General features: G+C 40.2%; 1 long non-coding RNA gene across 1 annotated transcript; it reads left to right on the top strand.

The window, feature by feature from the left end:
* Positions 1-227: 227 nt before the first annotated feature.
* Positions 228-1,610, top strand: LOC122987482. The gene is made up of 2 exons (XR_006404497.1): positions 228-636; positions 1,336-1,610. It is a non-coding gene; the product is annotated as an uncharacterized LOC122987482 (long non-coding RNA).
* Positions 1,611-11,879: the final 10,269 nt, after the last annotated feature.

Here is an 11,879-nt window from a genome sequence, read left to right as displayed (position 1 = left end):
TTCACTTTAAGTTAAGTCAAAGGGTTTTGTTATTAGACTAAAGACTGCTCAAAGTTTGTTGATGTGAAAATTGTTTTGTGGAACTGTCACAATTCCTGTTTATCTTCCCCTTGCCCATTCTGTCGCTGTCCCTGCCTTCAGCTCCACACGCTTTTCTAGTCTTTGCTATTTCTCCACCTGTTCACTAGATGCCCCCAGACCTTCCTGCCTGGTTTCCACACCCACCTGCTCACCTGTTGCCACTCCCCAGTTGTCTGCACCTGCGGCCCATTCCCTCATTAGCTCCCCTGTACAAATACCAATCCTGCCATTCATTCCCTGTTAGTTTGTCTTTGTTGCTTCAATGTTACTTTGTTGGACACTTGTGTTCAAGCCATCCTGTTCCTGTTCCTGTTCCTGTCTCTGTCTCTGTCTCTGTCTGATCCTGCCTGTAACCTGTTCATGCCATTTCCTATGGTTTTGAACTTCTGTCTGTTTATGACCTGCTTGCCTGCCATGCAACTCTGGATTTGTGTGCCTGTTTTGGGCTGTCTTCCCATTGACAACCTATAAGCCTGTTCCTGACCATTGTATCCTACCAATTCTGAAATCCATTGCAAATGGGTTGTGAAAATAAGAAACATTGGTCCAGATAAGGTAAGACATTCACTAATGTTAGTTTGGGAGCTAGTGGTAGCTATGTTACCGTGATGCTATTATGAATCCCACTGCTTTTCTTGGCAAGACATGCCCTGCGTAGCATTCAAGCACTAGGATTGACCAGGCATCCATGCTTGCGCCATTCTGATGGACTATAAGTTAACAATTTGACTCAAGCATAGAGGTATGTATTATAAAGAATGTGAAGGTATGTCACGCTGTTTTGTGTGTTGGGATAGGGGCGCCATCCTTGGAGGAACATGCTCCCTCCCTCCCTGCCTGTGCCTGCAATGGTGCCGCAGTGGTTAGCTGCTTACCTTTTTGTTTTGTTTGGCTAAAAACTTGGTTAAATAGTTTAAAAGTTACACATCCCAGTTTTGCAGTAGCTGGGTGCAAGATCTGTTAATTCACAAGCCGGCAAACTGCAAGAGCAGTCATACTCGCAAAGGTAAATTAGCACTCCTTTTGGCTCAATAAACCAAGAAATACAAAACATGGTAGACAATGGATAGACAGTGGTGAAGTGTCTGTTCAGCATGAAGAACAAAAATTATCTAAACTTTATCTAAGTTTATTGTGAAGTGACAATCATACTGAACAAAGGAGGAAAGTTTGTTTTGTATTTCAGTGGTCACATGCATGCATTGAGCTCAAACTGATCTATATACAATGAATTTACACATGTTGTATTTACAGAAGTGGCCTGTGCCACAGCCTCTGTACAGTGCAGAAGATGAAGACCCCTCCAGCCTGGACAGCAGACCTTCTGTTCATGTCCACTCCGTCATCGTCCTCGAAAGAAATGTAGAGATAGACAAAAGTTTGAACGTTCACATTTTATTAATGTACTTGTCATCTGAGCAGACCTGACTGTGATTCTCTTTTTCTCAGTATTAATGTGAAAAGTTAACCTCATATTACACGTCTAATTGTTTGAATGTAATATACAGTAAAAGGCAATGTAATACAGGGCCAGTAGACTTATTGTCATGAATATTACATTTTTGACACTGTGGACTCTTGGTAATAGCATTAGATCATTTTCAGTGAACTGTTGCAAATTCATTCAGGTTCTCTGCAATCATGTTTACCCAGAACTGTACTCGTAAGTTCTATATGTCACATTTAACACTTAAGTACTGGTAGTGTATAATATGAAGGACAAAATACTACATCAGAATTGTATAGAATAAAACTTTATTTTACAAAAGGAGCATGTTAAGGGTTACAGTAACATCCAGCAGCCAGAGCCCAACACCTGGATGCTTCTGTCTGAAACTACTGAACAAGCTGATGCTCCCACCAACACAAGTGTCATCATGCTGTCTCTCATGGCTGGGCAGGCAGAGAGAATAATATTCATCTAAGGAAAGGTTGTTGGATGTCCTGCAGCTTCTGCTTCAGTCCTGCATCAAGCTTCACTCTCTTCATGTATCCCATGTGCTGCTGTAGTCTTCATCACTCACTGTGATGCAACTCTGCCCCTCACTGTGGGCCTATTAATGGACAGAAGTATTACACAAGATGTTCCAAAGTCTAATTATTACATATTTCATGTAGACAGGGTAATAACTGTTCAGGAGTAAATATACTCTAAAATATCCTTCATTAAGTTGTGGAGTGGGCCTTATGTGTTGCTCAGTTATATCACTGGTTATCAACAGTACGTGTCAAATCACAGTCAAACATTTACGAACTTCATATTTTTAGGAAGCTATAGCAATCTGGCGGATTGTATAACATTGATGGATGTGAACTGAGAGTAATAAAACACGTAATGTTACTGTGAGATGAAAACGCAGACGTGTATGAGTTACTAACAGCAAACTGATAGCTGTTTGCTAATTAAAGCAACAGAGACTGGCTGGGATTTATTCACAGGGGTTACCTGTCCAAAACAGTTGTCAGCATATTATTCATTTTATTGTGGCGTTAGTTCAGCTTGCATCAGCTCTACTTTCTCTGAACTGTGAGCTTCACTGTAATAACTTTAGCTTACAGCATTGCTTTAAACTTCTGAATGGATTTAAAGTATCCTGTACACAATGCTACAAATAACTACATGTGTAAGCTGCACAACACACTTTCATTGATGCAGGAATGTTGTTAAAAGTGATGAACTTGTAGCTCCAACTCACCAACAGAAAGGCAGTAGGATCCTCTAAACATGACGCGTACCCAAATTTCAACATGGTGTTGACGTCAACTTCACATTCTCTATATGTAGCTTGCAATATAGTGATATGGGGCATCGAATTTTTGTTTGTTCCTTGTCATATCTCTTTTCCCAGGACTGCTGTTGCTGCTGCACTAACGAGCCACACCACCGCATGCCAGCCACTGCGCACTGCAGGATGGATGGACATGTTGTTGAGATCCACCATTTGAAATGCAGTTTGCACTGTCCGAAAATAAAAAGAATCACAGGGACCAGTGCTGTGTCGGTGCTGGGAGCTGAGGCAAGAGCGTTTGGTGCCGGTGGACTGTGCAAACCTCCAAAATGTCCTGAAACTGCATTTCAAATGGCAGATCTCGGCAACATGTTGCTGTGGCTGGCATGCAGCAGTGTGGCTCCTCGGTGCAGCAGCAGTCCCAGAAAAAGAGATCTGACAAGGAAGAAATTAATGGGCAAAATGAAATCCCTGAGCTGCCAGACGGCCACCTCGCCTCTGAAACTACCGACATCTGCTTTCCATTCATTTATCTCCTGCAAGAGGAGATAAAAAGTAGAGCGAGTGAGAGACAGTGTCAATGTGTTGCTAATTCTTGTCTCATTTGTTGTCTGGTAAACAATAAATTAACCCACCCACTGAACATACAGTTAGCAGGCTAGCGGCGAGCATGGACGCCTGGCCAATCCTAGCGCTTGAATGCTATGCAGAGTGTGTCTTGCCAAGAAAAGCAGTGGGATTTATAATAACACTACCGTGGTCCACTACCGAGCCTGGCCATTCAGTTTCACTGAACTTATTATATTCTGCCCACCAGTGCTGTGTATTTAAAAAGATAAAGAGTACCATCCTGCCATTTCCTACGCCTTCTCCCTCTCCATCTCATATTCCTCATTCTCAGCAGGGTGACCAGATGTCCTGAAAATTCAGGACAGTCCTGAATTACGAGCAGGTATCCCGAGTCCCATCCTGTTTGTCCAAAAAATTAACTGTTAAGATAATAGTAATAAATAATATGAACAAGCTAAGACGAGAGCTTTCTGTATGCTGTGAGACTTGACTTAAGCTACTTGAGACTAAAGACTCAACTTGACTTGAGACTTGAAGGCAAAAATGCTGAGGAGACTTGACTTGGTGACACAGTAATATTGAAAAATGCTGCACTGAATGTATTGTGTCTTTTGGAGAACTGCCAAATTGTCGTGAACAATTAATAACATAAGAGAGAAACCTGCAACATCACAAACAATGAACAAAACCATTGAAATTATGAGCCTTGCAGGTAAAACATGAAACTCATGTAAATTGTTATATCGGTTTCTGTAACTCTGAATAAGGTTTCTGCACTTCTCCACTGGTAGTTCAGCCTACTCTTCTTGAGCAAACTGCTCCAATTATCTCAGGTTTGATGGGTGCTGTCTCCCAACTGCAAGTTTCAGCTCTTTCCATAGATGTTCAATGGAATTCATCAGATCAGATCTCATAGCAGGTTACTTCAGAACGAACCAACGTTTTGTTCTCATCCACTATCGGGTGCTTTTTGATGTATGTTTGGGGTCATAATCCTGCTGGAAGACCCATGACCTGTAACTAAGACACAGCTTTCTGACATTAGGCTGTATATTTCACTCCAAAAAGCCTTGATAGTCTTCTGATTTCATTGTGCCCTGCACAGATTCAAGGCACTCAGAACCTGAGGCTTCAAAGCAACTGCAAACCATCACTGAGCCTCCTCCATGTTTCACGGTAGGCACAGTGTTCTTTTCTTTGAAGGCTTCATTTTTTCTTCTGTAAATATAGGGTTGGTGTGATTTACCAAAAAGCTCTAATTTTGTTTCATCTGTTCAAAGCACACTTTCCTAGATGGACTGTGGCTTGTCAACATGCATTTTGGCAAAGTCCAGTCTGGCTTTTTTATGTCTCCTTGTTAGTAGTGGGGTCGTCCTGGGTCTTCTACCATGAAGCCCATTTTCATTCAGACAGCGCCAGATGGTGTGACCTCAAACTATTGTACCTTGAACTTGTAGATCAGCTTGGATCTGTATTGAAGTTTCCCTTGGTTCTTTCTTGACCATTTGAGCAATCCTTCTGTTCAATCTTGCGACCAGGTCCAGAGATGTTGGCTACAGTTCCACGGGCCTTAAACTTCTTAATAATATTGGCAACAGTTGTCACAGGAACATTAAGCTCTTTGGAGATTATCTTGTAACCTTTACATTGACCATGCTTGGCTATTACCTTTTTTCTAATGTCTTCAGACCACTCTCTAGTTTTCTTCTTGTTTTCCATCTTCAATGGCACAAAACAGCAGAGTGAGTAATTTTCTCCTTTTAAGCTGGCTGCATGAGTGATTATAAGATTGAAAACACCTGTGATAATTATTAAAACAATAGTCTGCTTAAAGTATCACTACAAATTAGTTATTTCTTACAACTTCAAAAGGGCATCAATAATTTTGTCCAGGCAATTTTAGAATGTCTTTGTAGAATAAACATGAATTCAGTTATTTAACTTTTTTGTTTTGTTCCACTGCAAACCAAACATAGACATGCATTGATAATAAAATATCTTTTAATTTCAACACTGTTCAGGGCAAATGGTGCATTATTTTAATGAAATGCAAGGGTACCAATAATTTTTGCCATGTTGATATGACAGTGTGCAGGTGTCCCTTATTCTTTTCAGTACATGAACAAAAATAATACATTTTTAGTGTTGGGTTTTGACTTTCACATGTTTTACTGTTCGTTAATACTGAATGTAACGTGCTGGAGGCCATGTCCACTGTGAGCACGCCCACCCCAACTCCCCTATCCCAAATTTCAGACCTGCCAACCTGTATGCACTTTGCACAGCAGGTATGCACTTTTTCAAAGTACGCTAGTACAATTTGTTACTCTAAACTACACAAAAAGCTGGTGATACCTGTGAATTCAATTGTGAGTACTTAAGTCTAACAACAAGAGGCAGCAGCATCTAGCCTGCTGAAAAGCAATAGAAGAAGAAGAGTTCGACCAATCATAGCACCAGATTCATTCCCCCTGCCTCACCCAAATATGAAGCAGGTATGATCATGATTAACAAATGCGTATTGTCATTTCAAGAGACTGCAAATCTACAGCACCATGACATCAGTTTTATTCCTCTTGTTCTCCCTTTTCACGCCGGCTGGCTGGTTCTTCAAGTGAGAATTGTTCTTTTAAGTCCTTTGCAAAGGTGAACGGACTGGGGCTGAGTTAAGACCTTCCAACCTTGAGAAAATATTTAACGTTAATAACGTTAGCTTAAAGTTACAGCCTGCTTGTTCACCAGGTTATTTAAGTTGGCAAAGTAAAGTTATTTTGTCCGTGTGTTGCAGATTGTTAAACATGACTATTTATAGTGTATATTCATAATTATTAGTGCAGCCAAACCTGTAACCATAATGAGAGGAGCAGATCATAGCACGATGGAAAGCAAGCAAGTGCCGCAGAAATAGCGTTAACTTACCTGTGTGTGTGTGTGTGTGTGTGTGTGTGTGTGTGTTTGTGTGTGTGTGTAAATTGGGCAGAATGGGCCTGTGGCCTGCTAGTTGTGTGTGTGTGTGTGTTGGCACTGTAGTCTATAACTTTGCCTACTCTAGGAAAATTTCAAGGAAAGGAACCCCCACCTTGGAGTAATAGTCGACCTAGATGCATTTAGGTCGGCAAAGTAGTACTCAAAAAATTTGTCTAGAGTTGGCAGGTCTGTCAATGTATGTTATATTGAGTCTCTCTCACCAGACAGCCCTAACATTATAAATACTGAGTCAGTGATGCCTGTCAGAAATATAATAATAATAATAATACCATATTGGTCCGAATATAGGACAGTGTTTTTTTTCTTGAAATATGTCTGAAAAAGTGGGGTCGGCTTATATTCGGGGTTTTAACATTGCTGATCTGCTGGGAAGATATAAGCTACAACTCAAATGGCTGCAAAAAACATCTTTCCATTTTTACTTTGCACTTTCAGCACAGTAGAGACAAGTTGCCACATGCAAATCACGATTACGACCAAAGATCCCTGCCATTGGAGGAGCAGCTTCAAGAGGCCTGCAAGACCAGCGTGTGCCAAGAAGTGGAGCTTGGGAAACCAAGAAACAACTTTCTTGAACGATTTCAGTGAGATGAGAGAATAATTACGTTCTACAAAGGGTTTAAAGATTATATCACTCTCATGGCTTTTTTATGGCTTTGCAACTTACAGCTGAAAATATGGTAGGATCAAGTCAAGTACAGAGACAAAAACAAGCAGATCAACACATCATTAGAAAGGGATTCAAGGAGCAAAGCCTACCTTTCACCAGTTTTTTTACACGTTTATTTTACATGTCTATTACATGTTAGGATCTCTCCCTGTTTGGCCTTCAGGAGAAACAGTAAATGAACTTATGCCTCTGTCTTTCAAAAATACTTTCCTACGTACAAGAGTGATATTAGTCTGTACAGAATTACACATACAAAGGCCAGTTCAAAAGTAGTAAATTCAGAAACCTACTCCCATTACAAAGGAATGTCCACACTTAAATCCTTAGTTGGCATAATCCCATTTGGTGTGCTTACTTTTGTCAGTGAGTTATATACAGGGTCAATATCAGACAAAGAAAGCACAAAGTTGTCTGGGATTCTCTCTTTGTTAGAGGAAGTGAACGAAGTAATGGCAGATAAAGGCTTCCTTATTAGTGACCTTTTGTCTGCCATAAATGTCAGTCTTGTAATACCATCATTCCTAAGGTCTAATAGACAGCTTACCCAGGAGGAGGTGTTGCAGACACAGGAAATTGCTCACATTATGATTCATGTTGAACAGGCCATTAGAAGAATTAAAGAATACCACATTTTTGATAGATCATTACCCATGACCACTATGGGGTCTATAAACCAAGTATGGAAGGTGTGTGCTCTCACAACTTTTCAAGGACCATTGTTCTGAACCTAAATGTAAACAAAACTGGCTTGCCTTCTCATTTGCTATTGTATTGCTATGTTTATTTCTTGTGACATACCTAAGGCAGTTATGGGCTACTTAATCATTTTTTCCCAGTACATGCATACAAATTCATGAATGTCAAAAGCATTGAAATGGTCATAGTCATAGAACATAGTCTGTGTATACTCATGACAATTTGCGTGTGTAGCCTACTGTAGCTATACCTTCTTCACTTCAAAGGGTTGGTAGGAAGTGCTTGAAATAGAAGCAGTCTAGTTTCTGCTTCATGTCCACCCACATGTTGGCATCAAAGTACAGTCTCTCTAAGTGGAGGTCACTGTGAGTCATAACAAAGAAGTCACACCAGTTTGCTCCTGTAAGACCTGTATGTCCTAGTATTTGAAATCCTTACTCTTGGCCCTCTTTTAATGATAAAATGCACGAGATAAGGGCAATCTACACAAGCATCTTTATCTGGGCATTTAATTTCCAAGAGGCCATAAGGGCAGGCTTAGATCAGTGGCGGCTTGTGACTCAAAAAATTGGGGAGGACAGGAGGAAAACCAACATGGAATCTTACAACAAACCGCATCATACTACATCATTGTCCCCCACCTGAGCAATTTTATATGCCAATAAAACAATTTGCTTTCAAAAACAAAAATGCCTGAGTGGTGAAAAGGCTGCTTCCTCAAAGACATTTAGCATATACATACTGTTTCTAAACAAAGAAGTGCTCATTTTAGCCATGGAGTGGTTCAGAATGTGTCATTTTACCAACAAAGTGAAATTCTAATTTATAGTGTCATTCTATTGTGACAACAGATTTATGTTCTCATCAAAAACAGACAACAAATCACATGATTTACATGTGTTTCTTACGTATTTTCTTAGTATACAGAAATATATAAAGTACCACAAAGCTTACAATCTGATGCAGGTACAGATCAGTGCTGAATACTAGTAAGATTGAACACTAAAAACATTCATAGATCTAAAAGTGTAGGTTCACATACAAAAGTATTAATGCATGTATCAAATACATGACTTACACACTCTTATCTGGCTAACGGAAGCAGCTATCTACTGCTCAATAAAAGGAGTGAAACATAACCTCTAAATCTGAAAAAAGGAAATTTGGACTATCACTTACTGCATACAGTTGTAGAGATTTGAAGATGAAATTTGGAAACTGTCATTGGACCAACGTGATGTCAATATTGTATTCTGGTTGTTGATTGGTTAGGGAGGACGTCCTCCCTTGGAGCATCAATTTACGTGTTTTGGCTAATCATCGATTGGCATGAAAAAAATTGGAGCCCAGTCAGAGCTGCCCTCCAAGAGCATCGTAGCTATCTTATTATTATTATTATTATTATTATTATTATTATTATTATTATTATTATTATTATTATTTCTTTCTTTGGTTAATACTGTCACCCCCTTATGCTCTCTCTCCCCTCTATATCTTTCACACACAAAACCCACCCACACAAACACATGCACACACCTACCTACACATGCATGCTACAATAAGAAAATCTGTAGTGAGACCATTTTTTGAAACTTAACATCACTTTATAAAATGACATATTGTGACCTCTAGAATAATCACGGCCTTATGAAACTTTACAACCACAAACTAGAGACATAGGGCATTCAGAGGATGTATGGCTTTCCTAGGTATATTGACAATGAAGGGCTTGACACACAGCTGCATCTCAAATGAATCTTTAATTTCCCAGCTTTCAGATGATATATACCACTTTTATGTGGCATATACTGCTGACCTGTTATCTCCACCTAAAGAGCCCCGGTACCCCTGTAAAAAGACAAAAATTGGTCTGTGGTGGGTCTCTAATGGTAAAAATAAATAATAAAAAAAAAAGCTTAATTTAGTTTTTGTTGGTTATGTTCATATTCTAATGATATTTTGATCTCAGTAAGTGGTTACAGTGGATCTTAGGTTCCAAATTTTCTTTCTTACATGATTATTATTCCTTTCATTGACAAATATTGTATGTTCTTCAAAGTATAGAACTTTTTAAGGACCATAATCATGTAAGAAAAAATGCACAACCAATGTACATTTTACAGCATATATCATTTATAAAGATCTTTTTCATATGCGTGTTGAGGGTGGATGCCCCATTTGTACAATGAGTTCTGAGAATATGAGACACTTTTAAGCATGCATTCCCAGTTTTGCAAATTAGAACACAGTTTGATTGAGTCACCTTCTCAGAATTGGATCCTTATTTCTGACAATAAATGTGAACAATTAAGGCAATCTGTAATACTATTATGTAATTTCTCTTGTCAGAAAAAATAGGGTCTAACTTGAAATGTTAATATCTGTAGAAAACGGTTAGGTGATTTGTGTCTGTCATGCTGAGCTTAGTCTCAGCTCAAGAATTTAGACTATAATTAAGACAGCCGAGCAGAATTAGTAAAACATTAATGAAACCACTGTTTCCAAGAGTTAAGATGCAGTCTATACATACAGTCTATACTTGATTGTTTGGGTGAATATATCAGCAACTGGCGATTGGCTGAGTCCAATCTGCAGTTGTTTTTTTAGTGAATTTTTTTGTGCAATTTTTGACCTTTTATTTTGCTAATTTAATGGTCTGCCTCCTCCAGAATTCAACTCAGTAAATAATGAACCTGTAAAGTGTAATGCAAAGTGTTCATGAATAGGAACTTGCAGTTGGAATTGGGCCACATGCACGATCTTATTGCACTGATTTTCAACAAGTCTTTCACAAAACAGGGCAGTGACTGCAGTGACTAAATGACAATTAAGCTGTCTTTAAAGGTTGCTGTCTGATTGATTGGTGATGAAAAGCAGTTTCAATTCATAAATGTGCAGTTGTGCACCCTGATCATTTAACAGCATAGTTATGTTATCCCCACCTGTTTGTTCATTTGGAGGCTGCAAGCAGAGGCGTCCTTCATCTGATGCCATGGGACTCGTTTTTCAAATCATGTCAGACAGCTGTTCAGCCTGTCTTTACAGCTTACTGCTTGGCAAATATCTCATAGTGATTTATTTTGTTTAATTGAAGAAGAGTAGCCTGTAGGCTGTAATGTTTCAGTAAATTCAGATTTTCACATTAAAGACAGCAAATGTCAGAGGGTAAGGTGGAGGCAAATTTATTCAAACAGAATAAATATTTGGTCCACAAAAATCACACGACAATCACAGAAAATAAAATAACAATTTTATAGGCCACAGCCTATTGTAGTATAGACTATTGCTTAAATAAATTACTATGAACAAAGAACAATGGAGAAATAGAGTGCAAAATAATAATAATGCCATTTCAGCTGTGGCCAAAAACGCCCTTAAGCTGTTCCTTTAAATCTGAGGTCCATTGCTTGGTGGCAATAGCCCCTGGTAGGGTCTCCCAAGACAAACTGGTTCCAGGTGAGGGTCCAGGCCAAGAGTGACTCATAGACTTCAATGCAGTAGCATTTCAGGCATGTGGGAACCTCGCCCGGAAAAGAGAGATTTGGGCACCCCCCTGCAGCCAAGCCTGGGGGGGGAGCTTGTTGATGAGTGTCTGGTAGCTGGGCCTTCACCCATGGGGCCTGGTCAGGCATGGCCTGAAGAAATAACATGGAGTTGCTGCCCTGTGGGCCCACCACCTGCAGGGTTAAAGACTGGGGTCGGGTGTGTTGCCAAACGGGCAGCAGGCAGGGGCAGTCACCTGGACGTGCAGATCCCAGGCATTGTAAACTAGATCTAGGGACATGGAATGTCACCTTCCTGGTGGGGAAGGAGCCGGAGCTAGTGTGGGAGGTGGTGCGGTACCAACTAGATATAGCTGGGCTCGCTTCTATGCACAGCACTTGCTCAGGAACCAAACTCTTGGAGAGGGGTGGACTCTCTTCTTTTCCGGAGTTGGACAGGGTGAGAGGTGCTGGGCAGGTGTGGGGATAGTCACGAGTTCCTGGCTGAGCACAGCAATGTTGGAGTTCTCCCTGGGGAATGAGAGGGTCATCTCCTTGCGACTACATGTTGCTGGGAGGAAGACTGTTTGTTTGTTTGTGCATATGTGCTGAGCAGCAGTTTGGAGTATCCTGCTTTCTTTAAGTCTCTGGGTGGGGCCCTGG

This window comes from Thunnus albacares, chromosome 8 (genome assembly GCF_914725855.1).
Source record: "Thunnus albacares chromosome 8, fThuAlb1.1, whole genome shotgun sequence".
Classification (NCBI taxonomy): domain Eukaryota; kingdom Metazoa; phylum Chordata; class Actinopteri; order Scombriformes; family Scombridae; genus Thunnus; species Thunnus albacares.
The sequence above is the reverse complement of the archived record's forward strand: the minus strand, read 5'-3'. Positions and strand labels throughout refer to the sequence as shown.